At 45.0% G+C, this 12722-nt stretch overlaps 1 long non-coding RNA gene across 1 annotated transcript; it reads right to left on the minus strand.

The window, feature by feature from the left end:
* Positions 1-6714: 6714 nt before the first annotated feature.
* On the minus strand, positions 6715-9436 carry LOC106484737 (uncharacterized). Its single transcript, XR_001292619.2, has 3 exons — positions 9330-9436; positions 8307-8367; positions 6715-7277 (listed from the first exon to the last, which is right to left on the minus strand). It is a non-coding gene; the product is annotated as an uncharacterized lncRNA (long non-coding RNA).
* Between the last annotated feature and the right edge of the window lie 3286 nt (positions 9437-12722).

Genomic DNA, 12722 nt, shown 5'->3' on the forward strand with positions numbered 1-12722 from the left:
TATTAATGATTACTCATTTCTATAAAGCTTTGTTAGTATTTTTTAACAATGTAAATTATTCACAGAGCATTTTGGCCAATATTTTCTGAAGAGGTCAGTGACTTTGGAGATTTTGAAGGCATCTTCAGCAGGGCATTGGAAAGCTTAAAACCTAAAATTAGAGGCCTACTTGAAATTTTTGCACACATCCACTGATGTTCGTGTTTTTCTGGTGGTGCTGAATTTGAATACCACCAGCGTCAGGCACTTTTCACACACAGCTCAACAATGCAGCGTGCCACCTAAATGGGTCAGTGGCATTTCCTCCAAATAAAGATGTAACTATTTTGAGAAGTTGTGTGCCAGTATGGTCCCAAGAATTTTTCTCTGCTGTGGAGAGCCCCTAAACTCCATATCAGGTTCTAGAATTAAGCAAAACCCGATGGTTTTCAAGTAACAATACTCACAGATAACAAAATAAAAAAAATCAAAGGAAATCCATGGTATCTTTTAATAGTAATTTACTGCTAATGGATACCCATCCTAAACAGTCTGAGGAAGGGTTCTGAGCTAAAGGAAGAAACAGATGAAGGAAGGTGAGCTGCAGCAATTGAGCGACAAGTGTAGGGCGCTGAACAAGAATACAGAAGGAGGTGAAAGTCTAAGAGCTGAGTCCCTTGCACTGATCACTGATCACACAGAACGGAGAGCAACAGAGACAACCTGCTAAGCGAACATCAAAAAGCCTCACTGTAACATGGGGATTGTTACCACAGATAAAAGAAAGAAGTGAGACATTTGAGGTGAAGATGCAGGACAAGTGCAGGCTAATAACCGATAATGAATGAGCAACAGAAGGAGCATTTTGAAGAGCTGTACAATAAATGAAAAATATGAAACAAATACTTTTCAGCACAAGGAGAGAGAACAGATTTTCACATTAGTAGAAGTTTTAGTGGAGAGAAAGCTTCAAAAAGAAAGAGGTGCTGGGAAGTGACAGCATCAATACAGTAGATATTGATGCAAGTAGGCACAAAATGTAAAGATAATGAAATAAGTCATTCAGCAAAGTTACAAACAATAGTCAGTACTGAGCAAAAGGAAAGGTGACAATAATAGCAATTCATAAGGAAGAGGACAAGAGTGAGTTCAGTAACTATTGAGGGATTTAAATTTTGAGTGTGCTGGCAAAAAGCACTGACTAAGGTGTTTTAAGTGAAAAAGAAGAGGTGTATGGAAACAGCATTAAAGGAGGAAGAGGTTGGATTTAGATCGGGAAGAAAGTACCATGAAATCTCTTCATGTGATAAAAGACCTCTAAGAAAAGTACAGAGAACACAACAGAACTTGCTAAAATCCTTTCCTTGACTTTGAGCAGACTCTCACCATCACCCTGCAGAAAGCCCAGTGGGTGCTGTGTGTGCTGTGGGTGACATTGACTTGCATTCAACTGTTGTAGATAAACAGTGGATAAAAGCATCCTGGCTGGAAGGAACTCTTCCAAGGCCACCCATTTGCAGCCTCTCCTCCTCCCACCACCTGTTAAAAATGGCAACTGCACCAGGAAATGGCAACTGTAGCCCAGATTGTTGCCCCGGCACGTGAATAGCTAAGGGCCCTGGCAAGCCTGTGCTCCATCTCCCCAGACACCACTTACTCATCTTTTCCATTTTCACTGCCCTCTGGCTGACTACTCTGCAGATCTTCCTCTCCTCTGGCACTGCATGTCCTTAGCCTTCGCCCTGGCCAGTGATGCTTCACTGTGTGTGTCTGCAGCAGTGAGGTGGCAGGACGAGGGCAGGCCCTGTCACAAGGGACGAAATGGGACATCCTCTGCAGCCAAATGCTGCGCTCGTCCCTGCACGCCTCCATCTCTACAGCCGAGCGCCAGGGCTGCGTGCCCCGTTGGCCACGGTGCAGTCCCACCACTTGCATGCGCAGCGCTCGCTGCTGCTCAGCAGAGGGGACGAGGGGATTACAGAAGAGTACATACTTTGTTGAAGCACAAAAGCCACCTGGCATCAATAAGATGTGCTTATTAATTTGGCCCTGCAATTAGTATTGCATATGTCCCTGTCAACTCCCGTCCTCTCTCAGCCAGGCCAGGTTCCTAGCTCATGCAAATCCCCACTATTCCTGCTCATCCCAATAGCCATTCACCACTGTAATAAACTCAGGTTAAAACAAGATTCCTTAGAATAATGCTCCTATGCAGAAAAAAACTATATAATTTTTCCACCAAGTAACCTCCCATCTCCCATTATCCAAGGCTGGAAGAAGACCCTGGCAGTGGAATTCCAAAGCTGAGAAGAATGGACATTGAGTCACTGCTGCCAGGTACACTGACCTATTTCTTTTTCTACAGCCCCTACAGCATCAAGACACCATGAAAACACTGCCTAACCATGTGAGATGGGACAGAATCTACCGGTGTTTGGTGCTTTTCTTCAGGGAGAAATAAGAGTCAAAGGCATAAAAGTTGTTTCAGCTCTTGTTAGCCACACTGGAGCAGACTTGAAGGGAGTTGCTCTTGCAGAACAGCAGATGACAGATACAATCGCTAACCTAGCACGAGTGAGACAGATACCTGCAAAAACAGTTCCCTGAGCTGATGTAGTGTTATCGCCATGTTCCCACACGGCCCCATAACCACAAGCACAACCACAGCCCCTCATGCTCACATTAAGGGCAATTGTATTTTTTCACAAATTGCTACACCACAGGCCTTTCCTTTATGCCACACCTTAGCAGAACACTGTACTACAGGACTCCAGCTTCGCCCTTCAGCCACAGCTAATAGCTTTCTCCTCAAACCCGCCAATGCCAGGACCAGGTAATAGGCAGGAGCACTGCACCTCTTCATCTTTGGGACCTTCAGGCATTTCACAAGTTTAACAGATCCTTTCACCAATCCAAGCAACCATGAAAAGCTTTATCTGCCAAAGCAGAAGGTAAGATAGGTTTCACAAAAACATATTTTGAACTGATATGTGTCCCATGCATGCCTCTGTCCCAGATTTGGGATTTCAGACTTACAAAGCTACCAGGGCCCTCCACGCTTGCAGATCCATGCCACCAGCTACTTCTGGTTCTGTACACACCTGTCTGGCAACCAGTCAAGGATAATATCCTAAATTTACAACCTGGTCAGTGGGTACCTAATAGCAGCTGTGGGGTAGCAAGCTTTCACGTGCAAGAACCAGCCACCCTGCATGCTGCAGAGCTCCTCTCACACTGGCCAGCTGCTGCTGTGCCTTTGGGGTGACGTTTGGGTAAATCTCTAGGAATGTGACCTTTATCATCTTACAATTGCAGCTACCCCTTCACTTTGGTCATCAGCAAGGCTTCAGCACATCAAGTTAATTCAGGAAGAGTTAATTCACCACGAGCTCCGCGATTTCTTCCTCTTCTCCTTGTTGCCAGATATGCTCAATGGCATGGCACCTGCTTTCTAATACACATACAGCTGCTTCCCCTCCGTCATCCATCATAGGCGCTGTGGTGTGCAGTGGTTTCTCTCCAAGCTGACTAACAAGCCTTGGAAAACGGTACTGGCTTTCAAAAAAATAGAGAAATCATGGGATGCCAGAAGAAGGACAACCGGCAAATTTGTCCTCAAATCCCAGGTTTCCTGCACTAGCAGAGCGGCACAGAAAAAAGCCCTGGAATATACAGAAACCACCAGTGGGACTAAGCAGTCTGGTATTCCCAGCCTGAATGCACGTGCCTCGTTGGAAAGAGGTGGCTGCTTTGGGCATGAACTGATGGAGAGGGATGTGGCAACAGCAGCCGTGCAGATCCAGTTGCTTTGGAACAGCTCGTCTGTAAGAGCCAGCTCACAAAATCCTAGCCCAGAACAACACCCTGATCACCCGCTCCTTGGTAAACAAGTGTTGGAGCACTCGCTCTGAGGCCTAAAATGACTATTTCCAGATCTGAAATACTCCTAAGGACAAGAGTTGTGTACTTCTTCAAGCAAAGCTCTCAGCTCCCTTCAAAATGCTATCCCAGACTAAAGACACTTCAGAGCACTCGTCCTGGGCAAAGCTTTGTCATATGAAGAAAGAAAACAAATCGGTAGCTAAAGTAATCCCAGGAAAATCACACTTAATGAAAGTTTGCAGACTCCTGTGGAGTAGCTAACTCAACACATGTTGTTTTGCCATGGAAAACATTGCGAAATCTGTGATTGACTCTTTGATCCTAACCCTTCCCTACCCATCTATTCATAAGCAGTATCATTAAACAGAAATGGCTGTAAAAATAAGATTGGGTAGTTAGTGGACTTCTGATAATGAACACATTGTTTTGGCATGTCACTGCTAGCTGGATGATTTCTAAAATACATCAACATGGAAGTGAATCTTGAGGAAAAAGTGGAAGATGTAAAATTACTACATATGGTATGATACACCCTCTTAGCCTTTTTTATTAACATTTTTTATACAGGAGACAATCTTTTGTAGTTTTAAAAGGGGAGGGGAAGTGAAATGAGGAACAGGTCATTATTGTAGACAGGAAGCAATAAAAAGGCAAATACACATCTAATTTTTTTAGATAATTGTTATATTTTTGTTATTTATATATTTTTTCTAAAGGAATAATAAAACAAACCTAAGAATACCTATCTTTTTTCTAACACCGAGGCACACTGAGGGGAGTGTGAAATTCTGAAGCTTTTCTGTCTCTCACTGGCAGTAGGTTATCATGGAAATGGAAATTCTTCTAGAATATGAAAACTCTCCATTCTCTTTTTAATTGGGAAAATGACACTGTTTTTTTTTTTTTTTTTAAATCAGTGTAGATTGGGAGAAGAGCTAAACTATTATTTCTAAAGCATAAGCAAAATAATAAGTGACAAACTTTTAAGAAAGTTACCTGTTTTCACAAGTCTAGAATGGTCTGGTCCCCTCGTCCTCAAATGCCATACCCGCTAATCTTCGAACCTCGGCTCGCTCCCGAGGATCAGCAGCACTAAACATAGCTGGCCCGCTGGGCTCCACCTCCTGGCCCTGGTACCAGCCAGCACAAGCATCCGCCAGGGTTTCCAAGTTCAAAGCGTCGCAGCATTCCCGAGCTGCTTCCCGGGCCCCGCGCAGCTGTCCCAATGCCCTACATTCCCGACAGCTTCCCTGATTTATTGCACAGGCCCCGATCTGACGGCTGCCGAGGAGCTTCAGCAGCATCCACGAGGCTCGTAGCTCCTGCCAGCCGCCGAGGTCCGCAGCCGCGGCGCTTTCGACTCACGGGGTACGTCAAGCCCGCAAGCGAACCCGAGCCTGCGAGCTGGTGGGAGCCCAACGCTCCCCGCAGCCGCCGAGCTTTCCACACACGCTCCTGCCCCAGGGGTAGCCCAGCTCGGAGGCGGCGCGGCACGGTCAGCGCTGGGTCCCAGCCTTTCCGGGCTGCCAGCTAGCACCTGGCGAGCAGGGAAAGCAGGGCCCGCGACATATACTCTTACCGAGCATGAAACCCTGGCCTACTTCACATGGGGGAAGAAGGGGTTGGTCTATAAAATTGCAATGTTCTTTTCTGTCCATAGCAGCTACGAATCTGCTATATCTGTAGACGGAAAGTTATGGTTCTGTTAAGCTAAGATTACTCTTATTATAAAAAACAAACTGGCAAATATCCATGCTCCTAACAGTGTAGCACCTTCAAATACAGTATGCAGGCAGTTAAAGCAGTCTCAAATAATTTCCTTTCCTCATCAAGAAATGCTACAACTTTTTCAGCACTTTTTATTTTTTAAATCATTGCACTTCACGCAATAAAGATATTAACAACTCACCTACACGGTTTCTAACTTTAGATCATTCACAATTCAGTTACCTATGACGCAATAACGATTTGTTACTCCTGGTAAGACTCAGCAAAATCTACATTTCTACAGCATATCCTCTGATCAGATTATATTCTTCTACCTGCCCAGCTACTTACCAGCAATCTACCAGCTTAATTCCTCCACAGGCTGCAGATAGCTGGAAGCTGTGAAGTGCAGCACTTACACACTCCTGAGCTCCGTGGTTCACACCATATAGAGTTACGGTTACTAATAACGTAGGAATTGTATTGAAAGCTGACTAACACTGCTGTCTAAAGACTAGTTTCATGCAAATTTGGATTTCTTGCAAAAGAGACAATTAAGACACCCTGCTGAAAAATTGCAAAAGCTCCATTTTTTTTAACAGTATTTTAAAACTTGCTGAAACTTCGGCTGCTATAGCAATGCTGCAGAATTAGCTGGCAGTATAATCAAAAATTTTTAAACTAAAATTTAAGTTCATCAGACATTCACCATTCTTCTCACCATCAAACTGAAAATTTAAACCATAGCCGTGCACTAAACAAAATACCACTGGAGGAAAAAATGTAATGGAAATTAAGACAGAATTGTGTACTGACTTTGTATAGGGGAGCACGTGTGTGTGGGCGTATTAAGTCAAACTGCACTTTGACCAAAAGTTCTACATTTATTTATTGAAAATATGTAAATTGCTGTTTCCTCTAGTTTGCTTTTTTTCCCCCCAGAGAGAGCAAGGTCTGAACGTTCAGCGGTCGGTCACCAGGGAGCCAATTGATTCTGCCCTTCATTATGTCAGAAAAGGAAACCCAAGAATGAATTACTCAAGATTCAGTTTTCCAGTGAAAAACACTCACTTCCAAGAGTAATAATATTTAGCAATGGTGTCTTTATTTTCCAGATAACAAGACAGAATAGAAAGTGACCCCATGTCAGCCAGCAGCAGGAGCTACTTTATACTGAGAGTCAAACAGAAGTTTCTAAAGACATTACTCTTATTTTGGGAGTTGTTGTGAGCATCATACAAAATGTGTGACTCCCTTATGTAAAGACTCCTGCTCCCTTTCCCTGTTAGGATCTGTGGCAAAAAAAACTCATTTGGCTTCAGCATTTAGATTAGGCTTCACTTGAATCATTTCCTTCTGCTTTGGGTCCATGTGGGTTTCAAATCTGATAGACTTAGCCCTGCAGAGAAGGCAACAAAGAAGCCCGAGGCTAGTCAGCAAAGTGGTGTGGAGGCCAAGTTGCTCTCTTCTGTGCCTACATAGCACGTAGGGTACTGCATTTTTAGAACATGAGAAGGAAATCTGCATTACAAACTAGCAAAAATCCATCTCTACGAACCTAAAGGACCACACTGACTCTGGGGCCAGCATTTCTACGCTCCAGGCAGTCCAAAACTGAAGCAGAACTCAGCTGCAGCTCTGTAGCTTCACTTGGAGTGTGAACTCATCAGTTAGGTATGTGTACTCAGAACTGGCTGAGATCGACAAGCCTTAATGAAAAATAAAAGTCAGCATTTCTTTAGACTTCAATAAAATCTGAAATTAGCTTTATTTCCCATGGTTTGGAATCACACTGTCAGCATTTCCCAGGGCCACTTAGCATATTCTATGAATAGACTCAAGAACTGCAGTTTCAGTCCGACCAGCGTCCCTACTGCTCATTAACATCAAGCACGCTCCTTCATATAATTCACTATAAATGGCAATTTACCACGCTTCCCAGCTCTTGCTACGCAGAACGGCTCTCCTTCATTACAACAGCATCTTTGGTGGTCACGTTTCATCAAGCTGCGAAACAAGCGCCTGAGTAATGGGGGCCGCGTTTCTTACCTTGGTGCACTGGACGCTGGAGCCTGGCTGCAGCAGAAGATGGAGGAGCACAAGGAAGACAAGATCAAAATATCACTGAGGACAACAGGCCTCTACTTTGTCCAGCACAGGCCCCAGTTCCTTGCGTCCACTTATGGAGATCAAAGGTATAATTTACTTAGAGGGAGAATTATTTGTGCATAAATGGCCATGAACCAGTAATACAGAGAAGACGCTTTTAAATTCAAATGGGTGGCATAGCAGCTAGCACTAGACAAATGACCCAAGCAAATAGTTACATAAACTAAAGCAGGAGGGAGTCTGATGTTGATTAGAAAGCCTTTTTGTGAGTAACACTGGCAAAATCTTTAAGAAAGCATTCAGGACTAATTTAAAAGAAAATGGGCCTCTTTTTTTTAGAAAGAAACTAACTTTTAAGAATCGCATTTCTTTCCCTGTTTGCAGGTCCAAGTAGATAAACATACAATAGGGAATGGAAATAACTGCTGCTTTTCAAAGACTGAATATCTTGAGGGGGGAAAGGGGAAGCACTTATGTGTTCCCTTTAAAAAGCCGTAGTAATGTAAGATGTAGAGGAGAGAACATCCTCCTTCCAGGAAAAAGGAAAAGACTATTCTGTGGGGGGGAGGCTGGTTACAGCACTCACCAGCTACCACATACCGCGCTACTGCATTTTGTACGAGTCTTACCTTCAGCCCCATCGCTAGTCTTCAATCCTTCCAGCTTTGTTTGGCTACATCTCATCTTGGCCTACAAGGACAAGGACAGAGTGAAGTCATGTCTCAGCTTGTTCTGCCAGCAGCTTTGGGAGTGACCATACTGCACCCCCAGACCGCAATTCAGCTTCTTCAAATAGAATAAACATTTTACTTAAATAGTAGTCTTTTACCACCGCTTCTTCAAAGGCCTATGAGCAGGGGATCAAAGATTTCTCAAGCTCAGCTGGCCCGTCGAGACATCAGGGTTAGGGCTTGCTGACATCTGTAGCCAGTGACACACACGGGAGTAATGGGATTAGGGTAACAACCAGCCTTTGGCTCCTCAGCCCAAATGATCTGGCATTCACACAGCTTGGTGAGCTGGGATCTCTCCCGCACATAAAGTGAAAGCACAGTTTGGAGTCACTCATCGGGATACTTAGCACAGTGCCTTGACTACTCCAATACCCCTAAGAAAAACTAAACGGAGTACAGCAATTATTCCAGAAACATTCCAGCCACCTAAAATACTAGCAAAAATGGTCCAAGAGCAAAATTTGGAAAGATAATAAATGCAGCACTCACAGAGTAACACTGCTCTTGAAATAGGTGGTGCTCTTCAAGAGTGAGGGGATGGGACAGGCTAGTCTCCAGCTGAAAAAAATCGTGGTTGTTTGCTAACTTTGAATAACCACAGTTGCCCAGAGGGAGGAGTATGAAAAGGCTCACGGAGTGGGTTTTAAAGTGGAAGGTGACTTCGGCTCAGAGGAAGGAGTACAAGTGTGATGAATCAAATATGCCAGCTTGCCATTTATAGGAAATCAGGCCCACAGACTTTGGATGTATATTCAAAAAAAAAATAAATAAATAAAATCACATTTGTTTCCCCATAGCTAAATTGAGGACATGATATTTTAAGGTAGTAAACATTAGCTCAATGTACTGAAAACACAGACAAAGAATCTAGCAACTTTCCAGGGCTGACAAGATTATCTCAGGCCTCAGTGATCTTACTTTGTGCTGTGCTAGAAAATAGCTCCTGGTTAGATGAGCCCTGATATCTGTGTCCAGCTGGAGTCCCGATCTCTGCTTCGACACGCAGGAACTGTCTTCGTGTTAAGCAGCTGGTATTCTCAACAGTTGTGTGTCTCCCAGCAGGGTCCTCTGCACTCTAAGTTTTTTTCTGCAGTATTTAGCAGGTTGTGCAGTGGAAGCGACTGCAGGGCTGGGACTCTGGGTAGAACTCACAAGCTTTCTGAGATTCCTCTTCTGCTATCGTATCCTCCTCCTGTCGGGGCTAGCCTTCCCACAGGCTGCCTCCAATGGAAGACTGCTCCCTCCCACAGCCATCAGGAAATAGGTTGAAATTTAAAGATGTAGCTGTTAATAGGCTGCTGGGTGGCTTCAGTTTTGCAAGTTACCTGCTTGTTCCTAGGCAGCTCTGGTGGTGATTTTGGCAGCACCAGGAGGAAGAAAAAGGTGGAGCAGCCAACACCAGCCACCTGGTCATGGATCACCCACCCCTGCAGCAATGCTGTTTTGGAGACTCCTGAAACGTGTGGTCTGGAAGAAGAGGAAGAAGATGAAGACCAAGGCTGCACCTTGGGAGAGCTCTGCAGTGACAGGCCACTCACAGGAGAGCTCCCTTCCAGCTCAGAAACATGGGGCCATTGCCATCTGCAAGTTCAGCAACCTGCTCATTACCTAGAGTAGGAAATTTCCAGATCCCAGTGGGATGCTAGGCTGGCTCAGTGTGTTCTTTCTCAGTCCAGAAAAACTCCTGTCAGTCCTCATCTGGCCTCCCTTATTTGAGGCTGCCATGAGCTCTACAGTTGTGTCTTCCCATGTTTCTCTTCTGGTCCCTCTCAGGCTTGACAGATTCATAAGGGCTCTGTCAGCTCCAGCACAGGGGTTGTGGGAAGCAAAACAAGTAAGAAGAATTGTCAGAAATCTGTTTCTATATCTCTGCTGTTGTTGTAAGAGTGCCTCAGCTCCTTGCTCTCGATCCATTGCTGGTGGGTGACTCCTTCTGGCCCTCCTCTTAAAATCCTCAGATCAACATTTAAGCAGGGAGCATGATCAATGGGCAACAGAGGGTCCATAGGTAAGGGGCCATCAGGCAGGATGCAAAGCAATGTCCAGTCTCAACTGGCCAAACTTGTACGAAACAGAGATACAGAAATACAAGCAGTAGTCGCTGATGTTACATTGCTCTGCAAACTTACCATGCAAAAGCAAAGTGGTGAATGTTCAATATCCAGCCAGTAATTCTGACCAGTTGTCTCAAGCTGGTGCAGAACTGACACAGGCCATTTCTATATGTGTAAGCTAAAGACCATAGACAAACACCTCATGAACAGACAAGCCTTCAGCTCTCACCAGATTAACTGGTTCATTTAGCTAGCAGGTATTTAACTTAATGAAAACAGAAGTGCAGCCAGAAGATGTTTCTAAAGGGCAAAAAGAAGGATGTTTTTGGAAGCTGCTTCCAAAAAGTAACAACCTGGATTTGCCCCAGGATTAAAGAACATGTTGCTGCTGCAGTCTTGGCGATGGAGCAGCGCGGATAAACAGCTCCCTGACGTTGTGTTCCCTTACATCCATACAAAACAACATTCCCCTCAGCGCTGCCCTGGTGCTTGTCCAAATAATGCAACTGGCTACTACATTTGGGGATTAATCCCTGAGCAAGGGTTCTACAGATACTAGACAGCACTACAAAAAGGCTGACAAAAGAAGGTAAGAAATGAGTGGAGGTGATTGACAGAAAAAAATTGAATTTTAAGGGTTAAAAACACACCATGTGGGTTGGCAATGGCACAGAAGAAGACAGACTGAAGATAGTGATCAGTGCTAGTACTAGTCAACACTTGCTTAAGCTGCTACAGTCCTTTCTACAGTGCGATTAATGGGTAGCACGCTGACGATACCACAGCTATCAACCGACCTAGTTACTGCAGGGTTTCCGTTCCCAGCGCTCACAGCCAATACAATCTTACTTCAATGTTTGCAACTTCTAGTGCTTTGTTTAAAGCTTCAGCAAGTGGAATCAAGTGATCACTGCTGAATCTCAGCTTTCACTTAAATAGATAAAGAAAATATGAAGCTTCCCACCATTGGAGAAAAGCCTGATAAGATGAATTCCCTAAGGTCAACAGTCATGAGGATGAACAAAGAGAATCTAACCCAAATTAGGGTTAAAATATTGTGATTTCAAAACCACACCTGATATTCTTGAGGGCTCGTGTTTGTTTTCTGATGGTATTCCTGGAGCAGTACTTGGTGGAAAGATGGGACTGGCCTGAGAAAGGAGGCATTCATTACCAAAAGTTAGCCCAAAAGGCAGAAGGAACACATTTACATCAACTGGGGAAGGAAAAAGCCAAAGCTCTGCATAGACTACAGAAAATGAAGAGAAAACCATGACAGGCAGGTAGGGGAAAGCAGGAGGGAGATTTCTTGCTTTCCTTCCTCTTGATCCTCCTGTCCTGCACAAAACCCTCTGAATCTGGCCCTCTCCAAACACTGCTTTCACGTCCTTCTTCGAAGCCAAGCCTCCCTTAGCTCCCTGTGTTCAGCTGTACAAACTAGAGGGCAAAAGAGGAAACCAAACACACAACAGAAACCTGAGGATGGGCCAAACCAGGATTCCTAGAAATAAGTATCACAAAGGCATGGTCTGTTAGAAATTAGCCCTCTGTTTCTCTCAGACGGGAGATTTTCCAAACCCCCAGTGGGAGAGTTTCCCAGGCCAGCCCAGGAATTTACCCTCTTACTTTCAACAGGCTGTGCAGCTTACTGTGTCAGTCAGCTTGTGTTTATGGGTCAGCTTCTCAGCTAGGTGAAGGAGATGCAAAAGTGAGAACTTCAGCCCTGTGCTCCGTGTACTGACATATCGGAGGGTGACCCTCAGCGCTCCCCTGCGGCATCCCCAGACACACATCAGAGCGGCCACCCCGCCATCCAGGCTCATCTTGGGGACTGCGAGCTCCACACAGCCACGGCTCAAGCGGGGACGGTGTCCCAGGGATGAGCCCGCACACCCTGCTCCCGAGGCGCTTTCCTTTAGCTGCCACTCGTAGCCAGAGTTGGCGGCACGCACGCTGTCTGCACGCACCCATGAGAGACACCGCTGCATGTGGCAGGGGCCTGAATACCATCATCCAAGGCTCTTTGGTACTGCTGCATCTCCTGGAGAGAGTTGCACCAATTTAGCCTTAAAGTAAAAGCTGTCCAATGCATATCACCTACCAGGTCACGAGGAATAGGAACAGCCACCTGGAGGGCTTTCTCGATATGTGAGCATACTGCTATGAAAAAAAAAAAAAAGGACCAGCTCAGTGATTAATAACTGCATACCTGGAAAAAGAAATCTGACATCAGACCCTCGTCCCCTTCGCAGCCCTG

Source organism: Apteryx mantelli, chromosome 9, assembly GCF_036417845.1.
Source record: "Apteryx mantelli isolate bAptMan1 chromosome 9, bAptMan1.hap1, whole genome shotgun sequence".
Lineage (NCBI taxonomy): Eukaryota > Metazoa > Chordata > Aves > Apterygiformes > Apterygidae > Apteryx > Apteryx mantelli.